The 19,578-nt window shown below is 45.8% G+C and overlaps 1 protein-coding gene across 7 annotated transcripts in view; it reads right to left on the bottom strand.

The window, feature by feature from the left end:
• LOC140421710 (uncharacterized) overlaps window positions 1-19,578 on the bottom strand; it is a 52,030-nt gene that overhangs the window by 19,772 nt on the left and 12,680 nt on the right. For 3 of the 7 annotated variants that reach the window (XR_011947021.1, XM_072506565.1, XM_072506564.1), the window contains exons 2-4: window positions 12,372-12,500; window positions 9,911-10,060; window positions 8,636-8,751 (exon numbers count right to left, since the gene is read on the bottom strand). The gene's annotated coding sequence lies outside the window, so the exon portion shown is untranslated. Of the gene's footprint in view, window positions 1-3,536; window positions 4,916-8,635; window positions 8,752-8,856; window positions 9,815-9,910; window positions 10,061-12,371; window positions 12,501-14,640; window positions 16,945-19,578 lie in introns of those variants that run through there. The other 4 variants (XR_011947020.1, XM_072506566.1, XM_072506568.1 and 1 more) reach the window with 4 other exon arrangements.

Consider the following 19,578-nt stretch of genomic DNA (forward strand, 5'->3'; position numbering starts at 1 on the left):
TTTTGGGGATCTTACACCAGGAAGAATGTCAAGGCCATGGAGAGGTGTAGAAGAGATTCACTGAGATGATCCCAGGGAAGAGAGGCTTTAGTTACCAGGAGAGATTAGAGAAACTGGGGCTCTTTTCATTCGAAGAGAGGCTGACTGGAGATCTAAGGGAGGGGGTTCGATTCCGGCCTTGGGTGACTGTGTGGAGTTTGCACTTCCTCCGCGTGTCTAAGTGGGTTCCTTCCGGGTTCCGGGTGTTCCAGTTTTCTCCCATAGTCCAAAGATGTCCAGGTTAGGTGGATTGGCCATTCTAAAAGATTTCCCCTGAGTGTCCAAACGTTAGATCGGGTTACGGGGATAGGGTGGAGGAGTGGTCCTGAGTGGGGTGCCGTTTTGGAGGGTCTGTGCAGACTCGATGGGCCGAATGGCCTCTTTCTGCACTGTAGGAATTCTATGGTTCTAATTCTATTCTACGAATCTTTATAAAGCTCTGGTCACCACTCTTCAGGAAGCAAAGGAGGTTGAGGGGAGATTTGATTCAGGGACACAGGATTATGCCAGGTTTCGATCAGGTGGACAAGGAAACTCTGTTTCCATTCACTGATCGTACAAGCAGTCGAGACACAGATTTAAAGTTTTGGGTAAAACCTGGATTGGACGATATAAGATCCTGAGGGGTTTTGACAGGGTGGATGTGGAGAGGATGTTTCCTCTTGTGGGAGAATCTGGAACAAGGGGGTCACTGTTGCAAAATAAGGGGTCACCCATTTCAGATGGGTGACAGTGCGGAGACTGCACGTTCTCCCCGTGTCTGTTTGGGTTTCCTCCGGGTGCTCCGGTTTCCTCACACAGTTCAAAGACGTGCAGGTTAGGTGGATCGGCCATGCTAAATTGCCCCTTCATCTCCAAGGATGTGCACGTTGGGTGGGGTGGACCTGAGTGGGGTGTTCTTTCACAGGGTTGAGTCCGCTCCAGTCACAGCCGGACTCTGCGCATGTGCGAAGTTGTGTAATGTGGATCGCGCACATTCTCAGCTGCAGTGCATGTTGGGTGATTAACCCGCCATTGAAATCTATATTGGGATATAAATCATGCTTTGCGAACCGATTGTGACTGGTAATATTGGGCCAACGTAACAAATATATGAAGTCAATTGATACAGCACCTACATAGTACGGGCCCTCCACCACAGTTCTGTCCTGGGTGTGATTGACAACAGTGACGACAGTGAGATGTGAACTCATTGGGGTCTCAACAGGTTAGGGTGAACAAGTGATTTTTGTCCCCATAGACCAAACTGTTCAAACCTGTTGGACTTTAACCTGGTGTCGTAAGATTTCTTACTGTGCTCACCCCAGTCCAACGCCGGCATCGCCACATCATTACTGCTTAACAGTTGACTTTTTCCACTCTTAACCTGTCCGTGATGACATTAAGAATAATGTGTCAGAGAAAGACTGGATTTCAGTTCGGTGACACGAGACTAGACTAAAGTTTACTTCATAGGATTGTTGAGCTAATGTCTCCATATTATAAGATGGATCGAGAAGGCCCGGAGAAGAAGCAGGAGAGTATGCCAGAATGATGTCTGAAAGGGCAGGTTGCACCCAGCAAGAAATGCTGAGGCCTGATGAGCCAATCTAATCGGGATTTGATGAGAAACCTCTTCAGCCAGTGAGTGGTGAGAAGGTGGAACTCTGAGCCTGGCCAAATTGGCCATTAACAGGTTTAGGCTGGGGGGTGGTGTCGCCCCTCTTCCACGGCTATGTTCACAGCCGGGTGTCCCTGGAGAGAGCACGTGGTGTCTGCCGGCACGACTGAGAATTTCCATGATCGGTGGGCACCGCGGGGGTTGCAGCTCTTCATTTCCCCCCAGAACCACAGCATGATTTGAAGTTTGTAACTATCCTTCGGGGGGTTTAGATTTTTGTTGTCTCTTTAAAGGGCTTCTCCAACTCACTTAATTCAATTGTTTGATTTGTTACTTTGACCCATAGTCTGTTGCTCAAAAGAGTAAAAAGGGGAAATGTATTATGTATTGTTGACATTGTGTTGCATAAATACTGATACAGACCAATTGCTCTGACCAGCCTGGCCCTGTGCTGTAGACTCAATGGAACAGAGACAAATGTATTTATTTGAGATCTGCCTGTAATGGTAGAAACAGAGTCTACCAAATAAATTCAGGCCAGAACTAAGGGCCATGGTGTTATGATCTCATATAAACAGTGTGGAGCAGTCGCAGCATCTGGGTTACAATGAACATTCATCTTCTGAAAGCCCTTGTGTGGCCTGTGACAATGTGCGGCTGTGAAAGCTTGAGTATAAGAATCGGCAAGTCATGTTGCAGCTTTACAGAACCTTAGTTAGGCCACACTTGGAGTATCGTGTTCAATTCTGGTCGCCACACTACCAGAAGGATGTGGAGGCTTTAGAGAGGGTGCAGAAGAGATTTACCAGAATGTTGCCTGGTATGGAGGGCATTAGCTATGAGGAGAGGTTGAATAAACTCAGTTTGTTTTCACTGGAACGACAGAGGTTGAGGGGTGACCTGATAGAAGTATACAAAATTATGAGGGGTATAGACAGAGTGGATAGTCAGAGGCTTTTTCCCAGGGTAGAGGGGTCAATTACTAGGGGGCATAGGTTTAAAGTGCGAGGGGCAAGGTTTAGAGGAGATGTACGAGGCAAGTTTTTTTTACGCAGAGGGTAGTGGGTGCCTGAAACTTGCTGCCGGAGGAGGTGGTGGAAGCAGGGACGATAGTGACATTTAAGGGGCATCTTGACAAATACATGAATAGGATGGGAATAGAGGGATACGGACCCAGGAAGTGTAGAAGATTGTAGTTTAGTCGGGCAGCATGGTCGGCACAGGCTTGGAGGGCCGACGGGCCTGTTCCTGTGCTGTACATTTCTTTGTTCATTGAAATCTGCATCATCAAGAAGAGCGACGAGGCTCCAATAAAAGTGTTTGAAATGTAAGGACTCAAACGGATATTCCGTGTGTCACGGACGGCAAAGTGGGCGAATGAGTGGGTGCTGGAGAAAGCTGGTGTTCAGAGGAACCTGTTTGAGGCAATGATATCGAGGAAGCTCACGGATTTTGGACATGTGTTGTCAATAGGAAGGGAGTGTTTGGAAAAAGAGGTAATGCCAGGCACCTGGAAACTGTGTACAAGCAAGGCCCAAGATGGCCTGGGTGGATAATAGCAGAATGTGGACTGGCACCGAGGTCCCAGGTTCAATCCCGGCTCTGCGTCACTGTCCGTGTGGATGTTGCACATTCTCCCTGTGTCTGCGTGGGTTTCACCCCACAAGCCGAAGATGTGCAGGGTAGATGGATTGGCCACGCTAAATTGCCCCTTAATTGGAAAAAATGAATCGGGTACTCTAAATTTATTTTAAAAATTAAAAAAAAAGAATGTAGACTGGCCTCTCGATGGGACAGGGAAGTGAGAGCAGCGGAGAAATCAGTGGAGAAAGATTGTTCAGTGTGTGACCAACACTCGGAATGAGGATGGATGAAAAACAAGACAAGGCACCTGTAGTGGTAGGAAAAAGACTATTTACTAAACAGGATAAAATTAATGTACCATATCTGCCTTTGCAGACCATTGCAGTGGAAATGTGCCTTCGCTCGAAGAGAATCAGTCCACTGGAATGGAAATTGGAAGACCGGCCAGTCCAGAGGGAAACCCTCCGACCTCCCACTTCACCCACTGTCAGACTGAACATGGTTCAGTAAAAACGGCAGAATCCAACCCCAACTTGTGAACTCGCTGGGGTCTCAGCAGGTGGGATGACTGAGTGAATCCCTTCCCACAGTTAGAACAGGTAAATGATCTCTCCCCATTGTGAACTCACCGGTGTGTGAGCAGGCTGGATGAATCTCTGAATCCTTTCCCACACACAGAGCACAGTAAATGGTCTCTCCCACGAGTGAACTCCCCTGTGAGTCAGCTGGTTGGATGAAGCTCTGATTCCTTTCCCAGACATGGAGCAGGTGAATGAAATTTCCCCGGTGTGAAATCACTGGTAAGAGAGCAGGTGGGATGAATCTCAGAATCCTTTCCCAGACATGGAGCAGTAAATGGCTTCTCCCCGATGTGAACTTGCTGGTGTGTTCGCAGGTCGGATGCATCTCCGAATCCTTTCCTACACACTGAACAGGTAAACGGCTTGTCCCCGGTGTGAACGCGCTGGTGAGTCAGCAGGCTGTATGAATCTCTGAATCCTTTCCCACACATGGAGCAGGTGAATGGCTTCTCTCCAGTGTGAACTCGCTGGTGTCTCAACAAGTCAGATGAAGTAGTGAATCCCTCCCCACACACACAGCAGGTAAACGGCTTCTCCCCGGTGTGAACTCGCTGGTGCCTCAGCAGGCAGAATGAATCTCTGAATCCTTTCCCACACTTGGAGCAGGTGAATGGTCTCTCCCCAGAGTGAACTCGCTGGTGTCTCAACAAGTCAGATGAATTAGTAAATCTCTTCCCACACACTGAGCAGGTAAATGGCTTCTCTCCGGTGTGAACGCGCTGGTGTGCCAGCAGGCAGGATGAATCTCTGAATCCTTTCTCACACTTGGAGCAGGTGAATGGTCTCTCCCCAGTGTGAACTTGCTGGTGTGTCTGCAGGTTGGATGAAGATCTAAATCTCTTCCCACACACTGAGCAGGTGAACGGTCTCTCCCCGGTGTGAGTGCGTCGATGAGTTTCCAGCGCAGATGGAAAAGTGAATTCCTTTCCACAATCCCCACATTTCCACGGTTTCCCCATGGTGCTGGTGTCCGTGACTCGGTGCTTTTCCCGTCACACTGATGGTAAAATAGCCAATGGTTTTCCCCGTCCTAACGAATCGAGTGACTGTCAGATCTCGATGTGAAATTTGGTTTGAGATTTCTTGCTGCAAGTCCTCCCCTTTGAATACCCTGTTAAAGGAGTTTACAAATCTCATCACTGTCAGTACAGCTCAGAAATTCAGAACTAACAATTCTAGTTGCTGTGGAACATGCTTTCCTCTCTCGTTCCCCCAAAACTATACATTTCCTTTTTAAAAAAAATATCTTCATTGGAATTTTGCATTTAATATCAAAACATTGCAGAACAACATAAAAACAATAATACTAACCAAACCGATAACAATGTCAATACAGGTATCACATGCTGCCACCGTGTCTGTGACAGTCGTCCCAGTGCTATCATTCCCTACCTTTGTTACATTAGTGTGTTTTAACCAGTTTTTTTTAAAGGTGTTCTTATTCGGACTTTTAGTGTTTAATAATAAGAATTATACACAACTTTACATCAGTATTTAAAGTTACTGCCAGGATTGTTTGCGTTATTTCCGATTACTTTCATTTTGCTGGGGGTGGAGGGACACGGGTGGAGGGAGTGGGGGGGGGGTCCTATTTCTCCCCTTGAGTTTTGGACGGTCCACCTATCCGGTTTGACTTGTGTGAGAGGGATGTGTGACCCCTCCTGTGAGTGGCCTTCCTCCCCGTTTCTTACCTGCCCCACGCTTCCTGCCACCCCTTCCTATTCCCCCCCCCCCCCCAAGTTAGTTGCTGGTTGTGAACAGGTCTGCGAAGAGGTTTGTGAACTTCTTCCACTTGTCGTGGAATCTCTCCTTGGACCCCCTTATCGAGAATATTTTTGTTCCAGTTTCAGGAACTCGATCAGGTCTGAGAGCCACTCGGAGGCCCTGGGCAGCATTGCCAACTTTCAGCCTCGCAGAAGTCTCCACCTGGCAGTCAGTGAGGCGTAGGCCAGTGTGTCCGACCACTTTCCTGTCCAAAGCTGTTCATTTCCACACATGCACACACTCACTCTACCTCCCTCCGTTCTCACTCTGCTCTATCTAATATACACACTCCCTATCCTTCTGAAGGTGCTAATTCATGCTGGTCGACAGATTAATACTCACTGTTTCCTGTTCTCAACCAAGAGATCATAACATCCGAAGAAATAGGAGAAGTAGGCCATTTGTCCCATCAATCCTGCTCTTCTATTTAATAAGATCATGGCTGATCGGATTGTGACCTTAACTTCATTTTCTTCCTGTCACCCACAACTCTCGACTCCCTTTTCGACCAAAAATCTAACTGGACCTTGTATATATTTAATGATGCAGCCTCCACTGCTCTCTTGGGAAGAGAATTGCAAAGACCAACAACCCTCTGAGGGAAGACATTTCTCATCATCTCCACCAGAAATGGGGACCCTTTATTTTGACAATCTGCCCACTCGCTCCTGAATCCCCCATCAGGGGAAACATCCTCTCTTCATCTCCCCAATCATGTTACCTCAGAATCTTATATGTTTCAATATGATCACCTCTAAACTCCAATGAGTCCAGACCCTTTCCTCACAACACAACACCTTCATCCCAGGAATCAACCTGTGATCCTTCTCTGAACTGCTCCCAACGCAAGAATCACCCTCCTTAGTTAAGGAGACTAAAAGTGTGCACCGTACTCCAGGTACTGTGATGATAGCCATTACAGAGACACGGCTGCAAGATGACAAAGGCTGGGACCTGAAGATTTAAGATTCCATCACTTTTGAGAAGGACAGGAAGCTGGAAATATGCAGAGGGGCAGTTCTGTTAATTAAGGATGACATTAGTACAATAGAGGCAGATGACAGTTATGGAGATCAAGATGTACAATCACATTGGGTAACGATAAGAAATGATAAAGATAGGAAGTCACTTGTGGGCGTAGATTCTAGGCCCCCCCTACCAGTAACTACTGTCATGGGAATGTCCCTTTAAGAACTGTTTGTCTTCTCAAATGACTGCAGTGAAGTCATTGCGTGGGTGGAGCTGGGCTGTGGCTCTAGTTTTTACTTTTGTTTTGAGCTGGAAGCTGTTTGTGGCTCTGAGTTTTACTTTCTTAGACAGTTGGAAGCTGCATTCAGACAAAAGAAGGCGTCTCTGGTCTCTCCATGTTAAAAATGAGTCTCCAGATCACTTGATAACTTCAAAGTAATAACTGTTCTGGAAGGAATTCAAACCTACTATTTTGTGGTGAAAGGGATTGTCTGATTTATGGAGGTTGTTACTTGAGTGAAACAGTAAAGGGAAATTATTAAGGTTAAATATAGAGTACTGTAGCTGTGTGGAGTATTTAGGTTTGATAAAAATGCTGACTATGTGTGTTTATAGAAATGTTAACTGATTTGCAGAATAAACTTTGTTTTTGATTTAAAGTGCTTAAGGCTGTTGCATAACACCTGAAATGTAGGCCCTTGTGCTCCTCATAACCAAAATCTATAAACAGTTGTAGGTCAGGTGAACTCCATGATATATTTTAGTGTTCTCTAGACTCTGCCCATAACACTACACTGTAGGATGGAGAGTACAGAGAGGAATAATGGCTCTGAAAAAATGTACGACAATAATCATGGGTGATTTTAATCTACATGTAGATTGGGCAAATCAGATTGGCAAAGGTAGCCAGACAGATGAGCTCGCAGAGTCTTTTTGGGACAGTTTTTAACAGCAGCACATGCTAGAGCTGACCAGAGAGCTGACTATTCTAGATCACCCCAATCACTGAATTGTTAGGGTACAGAAGGCCCATCGTGTCTGCACCGACTCTCCAAACGAGGATGATGACTTAGTGCCATTCCCCGTACCTCCCTTGATAACTTCACATCTGAAATTATTGCTCAATACTGGGTTACAAAGTCCTCGGGGTTAAACCCAGCAGCTTCTCCTGCAATTCCACTCCAGTCAAACTGATACAACAAACCAAAGGGAATTGGACAAGACCTTGGAAAGAAAAATCGCTGGAAGGAAGTGAAGAAAGATCAGGGGAGTGGGATGAGCCAGTATGATGGGCTGAATGGCCTCCATCTGTATTGTAATCATTCAATGATTATGTGAAAAAGGACTGTAACTGGAGGCCAGAGACCAACCTCCACAACCAACACCCTCCACAATACAAATCCGTTCTTAATTGGTCTATCTCTGTTTCTAGACTCGCTTCTGTGAGAAACGCCTGCAACAAAATAATAGCAAAATACTGTGGTTACTGAAAATCTGAAATAAAAAGAGCAAATACTCAACATGTCAGCGAGTAACTGCGGCAAGAGAAACAGAGTTAACATCTCAGGGTGACAGAATCAATAAACATATGAACAAGGAGCAGGAGTCGCCATTCAACCCCTCAAGCCTGCTCTACCATTTAATAAGGTCATGGCTGGTCTGATAGTAATCTGAAATCTTCAATTGCACGGAAAACATTTGGTGCAGAATTTGATGGTTAATATCAGCTGATGAACAGAAGAGAAATTATCTCTTGTGTAGGAAAAACAATTCCTGACCACGGGAAGATAAAGATGGTAAATCAGCAGCACACAGCCAAGGGATGGGCAGCAGTGAAATCTTCATTCAGACACATTGGAAGAAACAACAGTAAAATACCAAACCTGGTTAAAATAAATCCACTGTTAGGGGCAGAAGTTAAACAATGGCAGAGAGGTGATGAGAGAGGGCAGAGCGGAAACAGAGCAATGGGTGAAGATGGATTCAGATCCACAGTAAAAGGAGCCAAATCTTCCCCAGAGCCCTGGAACCAGAGCACAGATAACAAAACACAACACTGAAAACTCTAAATTATAGATGAATGCTCAATAATACTCACCTCTGGAACTATTTCACTGTTTTCAAATTTCAAACCTTCTGCTGGAACTACAGCTTGAAATAATTCAGCAACACTCGAATCAGAGAAAAATTGCTGTCTTCAAATCTTCTAACTCACTGTCAAGGGCGATTACAAGAGCCATGTGTCAATAGTGGTTATAAATCAAGAGATGAACATTTTTTCTTGATTTACGATTGCTATGTAAATACTCTCCCTCTAACCTCCTGTAAAAGGAGTTTGCAAAATCCATCAGTCAGTCCAGGATGCAAATTTATAACATTCTCTCCTCTTTCCTGCTGTAGGATTACTTAAAATGGGATATACCTAATTGGAAGTAGTTCAGACAAAATTCACTGAGCTGATTCCTGGCTAGAAGGAGTTAGTTTCAAGAGCAAATGTTGGGCAAGGTGGTTAGCACTGTTGCTTCACAGCGCCAGGGTCCCATGTTTAATTCCAGGCTTGGGCCACTGTCTGTGCGGAGTCTGCATGTTCTCCCCGTGTCTGCGTGAGTTTCCTCCGGGTGCTCCGGTTTCCTCACAAGTCCCAAAAGACGAGTTTGTTAGGTGAATTGGGCACTCTGAATTCTCCCTCTGTGTACCCCGAACAGTTGCCGGAGTGTGGCGACAAGGGGATTTTCACAGTAACTTCATTGCAGTGTTAATGTAAGCCTACTTGTGACAAAAACAAATATTATTATTGTGTCCCCTGCAGCACCTTCCCCCCTCTAAGGAGGATGCCCGTAAACCGGACCTTTCAATCAATGAGTCATACATTTTCTCTCCTGGTCACTGGAACCCCGGCACAGTGGCAGAGTGGTTTGCATTGCTGCCACACAGCACCAGGGACCGCCGATCAATTACGGCCTTGGGTGACTGTGTGGAGTTTGCACATTCTCCCTGTTTCTGCGTGGGTTTCCTCCGGGTGCTCTGGTTTCTTTTCACAGGTCAGGTTGGGATAGGGTGAAGAGTGGGCCGAGGTAGGGTGCTCTTTCGAAGGGTCGGTGGAGTCTTGATGGGGCCGAATGGCCTCCTTCTGCACTCCAGGGATTCTCTGATCAAAGATGCTAGGATAGCCGCGCATGCGCTCTACTCCCCGCTGAACGAAGATGGCGGCGGTGGAACTGGGCCTGATCCGGATAAAAGCCTCGCAGTTGCAAACTCGGGACCTGAAGGGTTTTATTCCGGCTTTGGGCCTTCACAAGGTGTTGTTCAAGCAGCCTCTCCCTACCCACCCCCCGGTTCCCGGCTATCGGCTCCATTCCTCCCACCGACTCACCCGCCCAAAAAGCCGCTTCCGCACTCGCAGAGGTCCGAACGAAGTGGCACTGCGCATGCTCCAGATACAGCACAACGCCTGCGCACTGGGCTCATGTGGAGTGAATAGAGCACCTTCACAGCCGCGGGGGATGCTGGGTAACACCCGAACCTTGAAAGTACAATACAATATAACTTTGTTACCATTTGAGATAAGTTAATCTAAAAATGTAATAAATTGTGAATTGGTGATCTGCTATGTTCCATTTCTCAAAGTTCTCCTGTGCGACCATGCAGAGTTTTTAAAGCTTTCGGACTATTTCCTCTCTCTCATCCCTCCTCTCATGTTGCTGACTCTGACTAGGTTCAATCGCATCACTGGTTCTTCTCTCTTTCCTTCTCCAACCCTGATTCTGAATATTCACTGTTTTACAGAATAATACTGTACAAATAAAAGTTATTCGGCCCATTATACCTGTACTGGCTCTTTGGAAGATCTATCCAATTAATCCCATAGCCCTGCTGGCAGAGTCAGAACAATGTATAACTGCTGTAGTAATCCGAGTGATTAATGGAAATAGTTTTCCAGTTGGATAGTTCACAGTCATATTCACCACTGTGGAAAAATTTATTGTCCAATTTATTGTCCAATTAAGTGTCCACCGTTAGTTATGCACACAGCACATTATTGAATAATCCAACAAACGACAGACCGCACAAACCACAGTGACATTATTAACAAAGGGTCAAGTTAAGGGAGAATCCTGTTGTGATAGAGTAGATGAAACATGGGGTGACAAAATAAAGGCATTAATATCCTGCAACTTCACAATTGGCTGGAATGTTGCAGTATGAAAGGGCCCCACATTCCTGTCAGAGGGAAGAGGCCGAGTCCAATAAACCTATTAAAGCCACACCACTGTTAGACTGCCTGGGGTCTGTGAATAAATCTGGGTATTATGATTATTAGTATGGATGTGTATTTGATTCCCAACAACATATGTAGTATCCTCATTAAATACCCATGACAGTATTTAGCCCAGAAATCACAGGACATCATCATAATCACAGCCCTTGAAATCGTTCCTGATAAAATTACCAACTATTCTGAAATCTCCATTAGGTATAACTCCCTCACTGAAAACATACGTCTCTGGCACAAAAAAAAACGCACACAGCTTCTGCACAGCAGAAAGGAAATCACTCATCCTGCACTCCAAACTCTGAATGATTTGGGATGTTGCTGATAAGAGTCCAGGACAAATTGTTATTTGTAAGGTGAAGGTACATCAGCAGCTGGAGTTAGTGAAGAGGGTAATGGTAATAACTAGACAGACTGACCCAAAAGATAAAACACAATCATTGGCATCGGTATGACAGACTCCAGTTAGACCTGATTTTAAAACTTTTCAGGACCCTGACCCTGATCTGATGGTGCAGAGGTGGGACACCATCGCAAAGACGTTTCCTCGTCCCTCACAGCAAGTAATTATCATAGAATTTACAGTGCAGAAGGAGGCCACCCGGCCCATCGAGTCTGCACCGGCTCTTGGAAAGAGCACCCGACCCAAGGTCAACACCTCCACCCAATCCCCATAACCCAGTAACCCCACCCAACACTAAGGGCATATTTGGACACTAAGAGCAATTTATCACGGCCAATCCACCCAACCTGCACATCTTTGGACTGTGGGAGGAAACCGGAGCACGCGGAGGACACCCACACGCACACGGGGAGGACGTGCAGACTCCGCACAGACAGTGACCCATACTGGAATCGAACCTGGGACCCTGGAGCTGTGAAGCAATTGTGCTATCCACAATGCTACCATGCTGCCCCCTAAGTAAGGTCTCACCCATCCTACATGATGAGGTTTTCTATCACAAAGTGGCTCTAATTTGACATGCATTACATCTTGATGGCTTGCAAAAGAATTAATTTTGTTTAGGGATCAGATTGGGGGAGTGTTGCTCTTTCATGTCCTCCATATATTCATAATAACTACTGGTGGCTGAGGAAACCCCAGGATGTTCGTCAACACCTGAACCTGTGTCCAAACTAATCTGGCTGAGCGAAAGGAAGACTAATTGGGAAGTTCCACATGATGATCTGGATAAATTGGGAGGAACAAGTCATTTATTGGCTATTCACAAATGAGTGAAGGAAGCACAGTATCTGTGTTACCATGGAGATAAATGTGTCAGGTACAAAATGAAAAGAAAAATGTCCGATAACTAGATTGTGAATAAATACTGTGCTTGATGTTTTTCCAACAGGGACGAGATGTAGATGTAGACGTGCTTGTGGACTGTGTCCAGGCTGAAATTCGGTTCTTGATCCCCACCCCCTGCCCCACCCCCTCCAGCCAGGTAATATTAACATTTAATTGGGAAAGCCAAAGAGTATCAGGGGAAGGTGCTAGTCCAGAGCTTTCTCTATGATAGTTCTCTCAATGCTTGAATTATGATTAAACTGTTATTACCTATCCCTGGGTCTCCTCTCGTTAGTTGGAAGAGGTCATGCGTCCAGAACTGTATACAATATTCCAGCTAAGGTCCAACTAGTGTCTTGTGCACGTTCAACACAATCAGCTTGTTCCTGTAGTCCATGGCTGTGGAAGGGAAATTAATGAGTTGCCAACGTAGAAGCATGCTGAGAAATGCTTGCCTATAGTTCAACACTGCTTTTGAACGAAAATAAGTAAGTCAGGTAACATAAACGAAATACTGCTTAATATTCTGGTCTCGGCCTTATTATGAAAACACATTGTCCTCCGAAAGATAACAAAATGTGTACTCGAGTTGTTTTTAGCCAAGGGCAAGAACATACGTACTACGTATTTCATCTTACGTACTACGTATTTCATCTTACGTACTTTCCAAGGTCTATTTAATATAAAGATGGCTGTTTACTTCAAGTTGTTATTTCAGACTATAAAAATATGCTTTCTTGGGTCGCATCTCAGAGTGCAGTACCCTGGCTTTTCAGCTGGAACACTCTCTCTCCGCAAATATATTTGTGTAAATAAATTTCCTTCAATCGAACCTCAAGAATTTGTCTTTATTATAATTTCCACGACAATGGCCTTATAAATCAATCTCAGAATATATTATGCTTTAACTGCTCTCTTCATCTATCCTGTCACATTTAATGACTTCTGCACATATACACCCAGGTCCCACTGATTCTGCCCCTTAAGAATTTTATCCATTATTTTATATTGTCTCTCTATGTTCTTCCTTCCAAAATGTATCACCTCACACTTCTCCACATTGAATTCAATCTGTCGACCATCTGCTCAGTCCGCCAGCCTGTCTTTGTCCAATTTGAAGCTCTACACTATACTCTTCACAGCTTGTAACACTTCCAAGTTTTGTGTCATCTACAAACATTGAAATTGTCCCCTGCAAACCATCAATCTAGATCATTAATAAAAACCAGGAAAAGCAAGAGTCCAAATACAGACACTGGGGAACACCACTACAAACATTCCTCCAGCCTGAAAAATATTCATTGACTGTTACTCTCTGCTTCCTCGTATTCAACCACTTTTGTATCTACATTGCTACTGTCCCTTTCATTCCTCGCACTATAATTTTTCTCACAAGCCTGTTGTGTTGCATTATATTAAATGCCTACTGAAAGGCCGTGTACATGACGTCAACAGAATTCCCTCATCAATCCTTTCGGTTACCTTCATAAAAACTCCAGCAAATTAATTAAACATAATTTTCTCTTTAGAAATCCATGCTGGTTCTTCCACATAAGCACTCATTTTTCATGTGGCGATTAATTCTATCTGGAATAATTGATTCATGAAGCATACCTAACAACTGGTGTTAAACTAACTGGTCTATATGCTGGAGCTATCATGACAACCCTTTTTGAATAAAGGTGTAAGATATGTAATTCTCCAGTCTGGCACCTCCTGGAAAGACTGGCGAATCATTTCAGCACCCCTGAAATATACATTTTCACTTCAACAGTTCCTCCTTATCAATTTTAAACCTATTTATGGACAGGGCTTTCTAGTCTGCCTACATGGCCTGGGTAGCGTCCATCTCCTTCGTAAAGACAACCAGTTAGTTTTGTATCATTTTGAACAGGGTGGGATTCTCCGTTGGCCGACAGCAGAATCGCGAAACCCGATTGGGCGGAGAATCGGTTCCGCCTCTGAAATTGTGACAAGCACCGAATTCAAGGGAAATCGCAATTCTCAGGGTAGCACGGTGGCGCAGTGGTTAGCACTCCTGTCGCACGGCGCCGAGGTCCCAGGTTCGATCCCTGCTCTGGGTCTCTGTCCATATGGAGTTTGCCCGTGTCTGCGTGGGTTTTGCCCCACATCCCAAAGATGTGCAGGATAGGTGAATTGGCCATGCTAAATTGCTCCTTATTTGGAAAAAATGAATCGGGTACTCGAAATTTATATTTTTAAAAATTGCAATTCTCTGTCGCCTTGACAGTGGCGTCAATGCATTCCGAAATGCAGATACAGTTAAAATTGTTTGCAGATCATTAGCAGGGCCAACCCAGTATTCTCAGGGGCCTCCGTGATTCACCTCCAATGGGCTGAATTCTCGACGGTGAGGTTCATTTGTGCTTTTAAAAATCGTGAAACAGGCTCTATGGCTGATGAGCGAGAGGGGGTATGGAAAGTGTCCAACATCACCATAGTTTGCTGACAGTTGTGTTGCTGGCCAGGGGACTTCTGCCAGAGTTGGGGGGAGTAGTAGGGGATGGCCAGGAGGTGCTCTGTGGGGTGAGGGTGGATGGGCACAGAGCACTATTGCTGCAGCCTGAAAAGTAACCATGCAGATGCGCTCGCTGGTGACTGCCCACTGTGAAATTAAGGCCACAGATTGTATGGGTGTCCCCCAGGAGACTCCCATAGGTGCCCTCTGGACTTAGCTGACCCATCAGTGGGATGGGGGCACTCCAGTGCAACCAATGCTATCTTGTTGGCTGGGATGAGTGTGTATGGGGAGTGTAATGTGTATATGCGACCGCAGCTTGTCAGCCTCCCGTGAGTCAATCACAGACCCGGTGAATCCCGCACCGTTTTAATTCGAATTAATTGTGTTCCATGTGGCTCCGGTCCTAGCCCCTCCAAAGTCACTGAATAGGTACTCCCTCTCTGCCCTGTTCTTTTCTAAAGTCAGCCCTTGAATTGTGTGAATATAGTTTCATATTTCCACACTTCAGTAACAAATGTTGAAATGTTTGCTCCACACCCATAGGGTTTCATCTGTTTAAAGCCACAAACACAAAGGTCCAGTTTTCTCCTGGGGTTTGAGACATATCAGCTTTCAAAATGATGCAGAGTTTCAGCCAATAAGGGAGATCCGGGCTCAGCACCGCCCTCCATTCACTCCGATTGGTTGGAAGACCAGTGCCGCCCCGTCTTCCTATTGGTCCAGACCCTCCGTCAATCAGTTGGGCATTGTCATACAGAGCATGCGCAATCCATGCTGTCATTGGACACCAGTGCGCAGGCGTAGAGACGGAGTTAGGAGCATGCGCAATTCCAGTGTTGGCCTGGGCAGCGGGTTTTTTGTCCTGGAGAAGCGGAGTCAGCATCAGGCAGTGGGTGGGAGGATTTGAAAACACTTTGTGGATCCGCAAACCCTTCACAATCATCGTCAGCTCCCTGGTTTGCAGCTGCGGGGCTTCTCCCTCCCTCCCAGGAACAGGCCCAGGTTAACGGGCACCATCCTGCTTCAGACAGTGGAGGATGGTTCACATCAGAAGATGGGGGAGGGAGGGATAATAAATAAGAGCTTCCACGTTGCACACACTCTGATCTCTGGCAAGGAAGGAAACCCTGGCAGGTGGGCGGGAAGGATTCACAAACAACCGTTGGAGGCCCCAAACCCCCAATAAGAACCTGCTGGTCCCGGGTTTCCAGCTCCGGGGGATTGTTGGCTTCAGATGCAGCCATCTTGGTGAAGGAACAGAGTGGGCGCGGCTTCAGGGTCCCAGTGATCAGGAGGAAAAATTATTGATTAATTGATTTTATTCTCACTTTGCACAGAGGGGCTTGAGAACTGAACCCAGCCAGAGGGGAGGGAGGCGGTAAAATGTAAGGAAAGGAATTGTGAAGGTGGTGTGCAGGGTTTGCCGAGCTGACAAACTCCCATGGTGAAAATTAAGGTACAGCCTGCACTGAAAGACTGGTGTTCTGCCAGAGCTGGGTCCAGGCCACTTCGGGTAAGTATCTGTGTTTCTGGAACACAGAAACAGTAAGGAACATGATTCTGTGCATTGAGAAAGGTCCAATCTATGTGACAGAAAACATCTAGGCAGCATGCAGCCTGGGACAGTGGACTCAAATACATTCCAGTAAAACATGGGACTGTTCGTCACCCCGGGATTTGCATCCACCCCGGGAGGTGAGAGAGTGCATGGGATTAGGATTTACTGCTTTACAGGTACAATTGAATAAAATATGCTTCATGCAAAATAGAATTGTATGTTCAGAATTTCACTCCTCTATTTAAAGTTTTGTAAACTCTTTTTCCAGGGCATTAGAATGGGTGGATTTACAAACAGGAAGCTCAAACTGAACATCTCAGCATGATCTGGCAGAGTTACTGAGTCACCACGGCCTGAATAGCATCAATCATTGAATTTGGAATGAGAAATGATTGCGTTCTGTCTGTGCGACACCATTTAAAACATCTGTGTGACTGGAAAAGCATCAAGACTCACACTGGAGTGAGAGGTTCCAGTACACTCAATGTAGAAAGAGCTTTAACCAGTTAAACAGCTTGTAAAAATCATCACACGATTCGCAGTGGGGAAAAAAGCGTACTCGTCTTCAACTGATTGTCCAAACTGGAAAGACACAAGGAAACTAAAATCATGGAGAATCCGTGGAAATGTGAGGACTGTGGTAAAGGATGCAATTCTTCATCCAGGCTGGAAATCCATCGACGCGTTCACACAGGGGAAAGGCCATTCATCTGTTCTGTGTGTGAGAGGAGATTCACTCAGTCACCTGGCCTTCGATTACACCAGCAGGTTCACACTGAGAAGACTCCATTCAGCAGCACAACCTGTGAAGAGAAATTCAAGTCCTTATCCATGCTCACTGAACACCAGCAAATTCACACGGAACAGAAACCATTGTTTCTCCTCTTTTCCTGCTGTCTCCCATCATGCTCTCTCAGCGCTCATCTTGTCTGTGAGACTTACCCTTTGCTCCTTTGACCCAATTCTCACTAAACTGTTTAGCATCGAACTTCCACAATCAAATAATTTACAGTGCAGAACAGGCCATTCGGCACATTGAGTTTGCACTGGCCCAAGGAAAGAGCACCCTTCTCAAGCCACACCTCCACCCTACCCCTGTAACCCAGTAACCCCACTTAATCCTTTTGGACACGAAGAGCAATTTAGCATGGCCACTCCACCAAACCTGCACATCTTTGGACTGGGGGAAAACCAGAGCACCCGGAGTAAACCCCCGCAGACACGAGGAGAACGTGCAGACTCCGCACAGAGTGACCTAAGCGGGAATCAAACCTGGGACAGTGGAGCTGTGAAGCGATTGTGCTAACCAGTGTGCTACTGTACTGCCCCTGATTTATTGGATTCAAGTTTGAATACCAGCTACGATGGAAGCATCTGCCATGGTGGGGTTTGAACCTGCATTCTCAGAGAATTGTGCTGGGTCTCAGGATTACTCATCCAGTGACAATACCACTACACTATCACCTTCCCAGTCAAGCACTTTGCAGGGCTCATCCGGGATATGAACCCGGGACCTCTCGCATTTTGGAAACCCCCGAAGCGAAAATCATACCCTACGGTTTCGACGGTATCTCCATGGAATCAGTGTCTTTGTCGTTTCCTCTTTAGACAATCAAGTGAAGCTTGGTCCTCACACAGAACACGTGTATGGTTTCTCCCCTTAGCGAATGGTGTGGTGTTTTTTCAGGCTGTAACTGGTTAAAGCTCTTTCCACAGTCAGTTCACTGGAACACACTCACTTGGGTGCATGTGTGTCTCGGTGCTTTTCCAGTCACACTGATGTTTGAAATATTTTCCCACAAACAGAACAAACATTTTTCACTCCACATTTATCGTCTGAGGATATTCAGGTACTGATCAATTGAGTGACACTGTCGGATCTTAATGTGATATTTGGTTTGTGTTTCCTGTCTGAAAATCCTCTCCTAATGCCCTGGAAAAGGAGTTGACAAAGGTCACACTATAGAAATTCAGAACATACAATTTCTGCGGAACATTTTTTTCTCTCTTCTGTCCCCAATGCTGTAAATCCCCGTCCCACACACTCTCCCTCCTCCCTGGGCTGAAATCCAAATAAAGTATTCGATCATTATTTCTGTATCCTTTTAGCAAAGTTATATAATTAGAGGTAAGAATATGCTTTATAAGTCACTTCATTCATGACTTGTGACAGACATTCATCTGAATCATCCTGACTGACCAATTAGAATAACAGATGTTAACCTTGTGTCCAGAACTGACTGTGGAGATTTGATGAGCAATCGCGAAGGTCGTTTCTCCAAATCGTCCAGGGTTTCCTTTGTTCTTCCTCTCCCTCTCGAACTAAGTTAGACCGGATATTAAACTCAGGGCTCATTCTGGTTCTCTTCCTGCTGACTAAATAACTTCAATCAAATATGGAGAAGACTAAATCCACTGCTCGGTCCCTGCTCCAATCTCCATTCCTGGAGATCCACTCTATCCCACTCCCCGGCAACAGTCTGAGACTTAGCCAGTCTCTTTGTAAACTTGGGTTTCACACTTGATCCAATATGATCTTCTGACTTCATAGAATTTACAGTGCAAAAGGAGGCCATTCTGCTCATCGAGTCTGCACCGGCCCTTGGAAAGAGCACCCTAGCTAAGCCTCCACCTATCCCCATAACCCCCCTAACCTTTTTAGATACTAAGGCAATTTACCATCGTCACCTCCCGATTCGACAATTCCTTTACACACCTGGCTGCTCTCCCACATTCTACCTCTGTAAACTTAAAGCTATCCAAAAGTCTGCTACACATGTCTTAATTCACAGCAAGTTCCTTTCCCCTATGACCCCTGTGCTCCGAGACTTGCATTCACTCCCAGTCAATTCTCACCCTTGTTTTCAAATCCCTCCATGGCCTCGTCTCTCCCTGTGTCTGTCATCTCCTCCAGCCCCACAACCCCCTGAGATATCTGCACAGCTCTGATCCTGGACTTTAGTGCACTTCCAATTCTAATTACTCCACCATGGTTTTAAGTTCCTTCCGCCCCAAGCACTGAATTCCCTCCCTAAACCTCCCCGTCTCCACCTCACTTACCTCCTTCCAGACTCTTTAAAACTGACCTCTTTGACCAAGTTTTTGGTCACCTGCCCTAATACCTCCTTTTGTGTCTGGGTGTCTCACTTTGTTTTATAATGTTCCTGTGAGGTTGACTGTGATGATTTATGATGTTAAAGGTGTTATATAAATAGAAGTTGTTGTTGTTGACTGTAACCCTGACCTCCTGTTTTACAATATCCCATTGGTTTCACAACAAACTCTGTCTCTGATGTTTTGCCCCCTGCGGGTTTGCAGCCTCTATAAAGACGGCGGCCGTTAACTCAGGCCTGTCACCGGGAGCAGGCCGCAGCTGTCCCCCCCGCTCGATGCAAACCCGGGCCCGGAAACTTCTTATTGGGGTTCGGAATCTCCGC

Source organism: Scyliorhinus torazame, chromosome 5 (genome assembly GCF_047496885.1).
Source record: "Scyliorhinus torazame isolate Kashiwa2021f chromosome 5, sScyTor2.1, whole genome shotgun sequence".
NCBI lineage: Eukaryota > Metazoa > Chordata > Chondrichthyes > Carcharhiniformes > Scyliorhinidae > Scyliorhinus > Scyliorhinus torazame.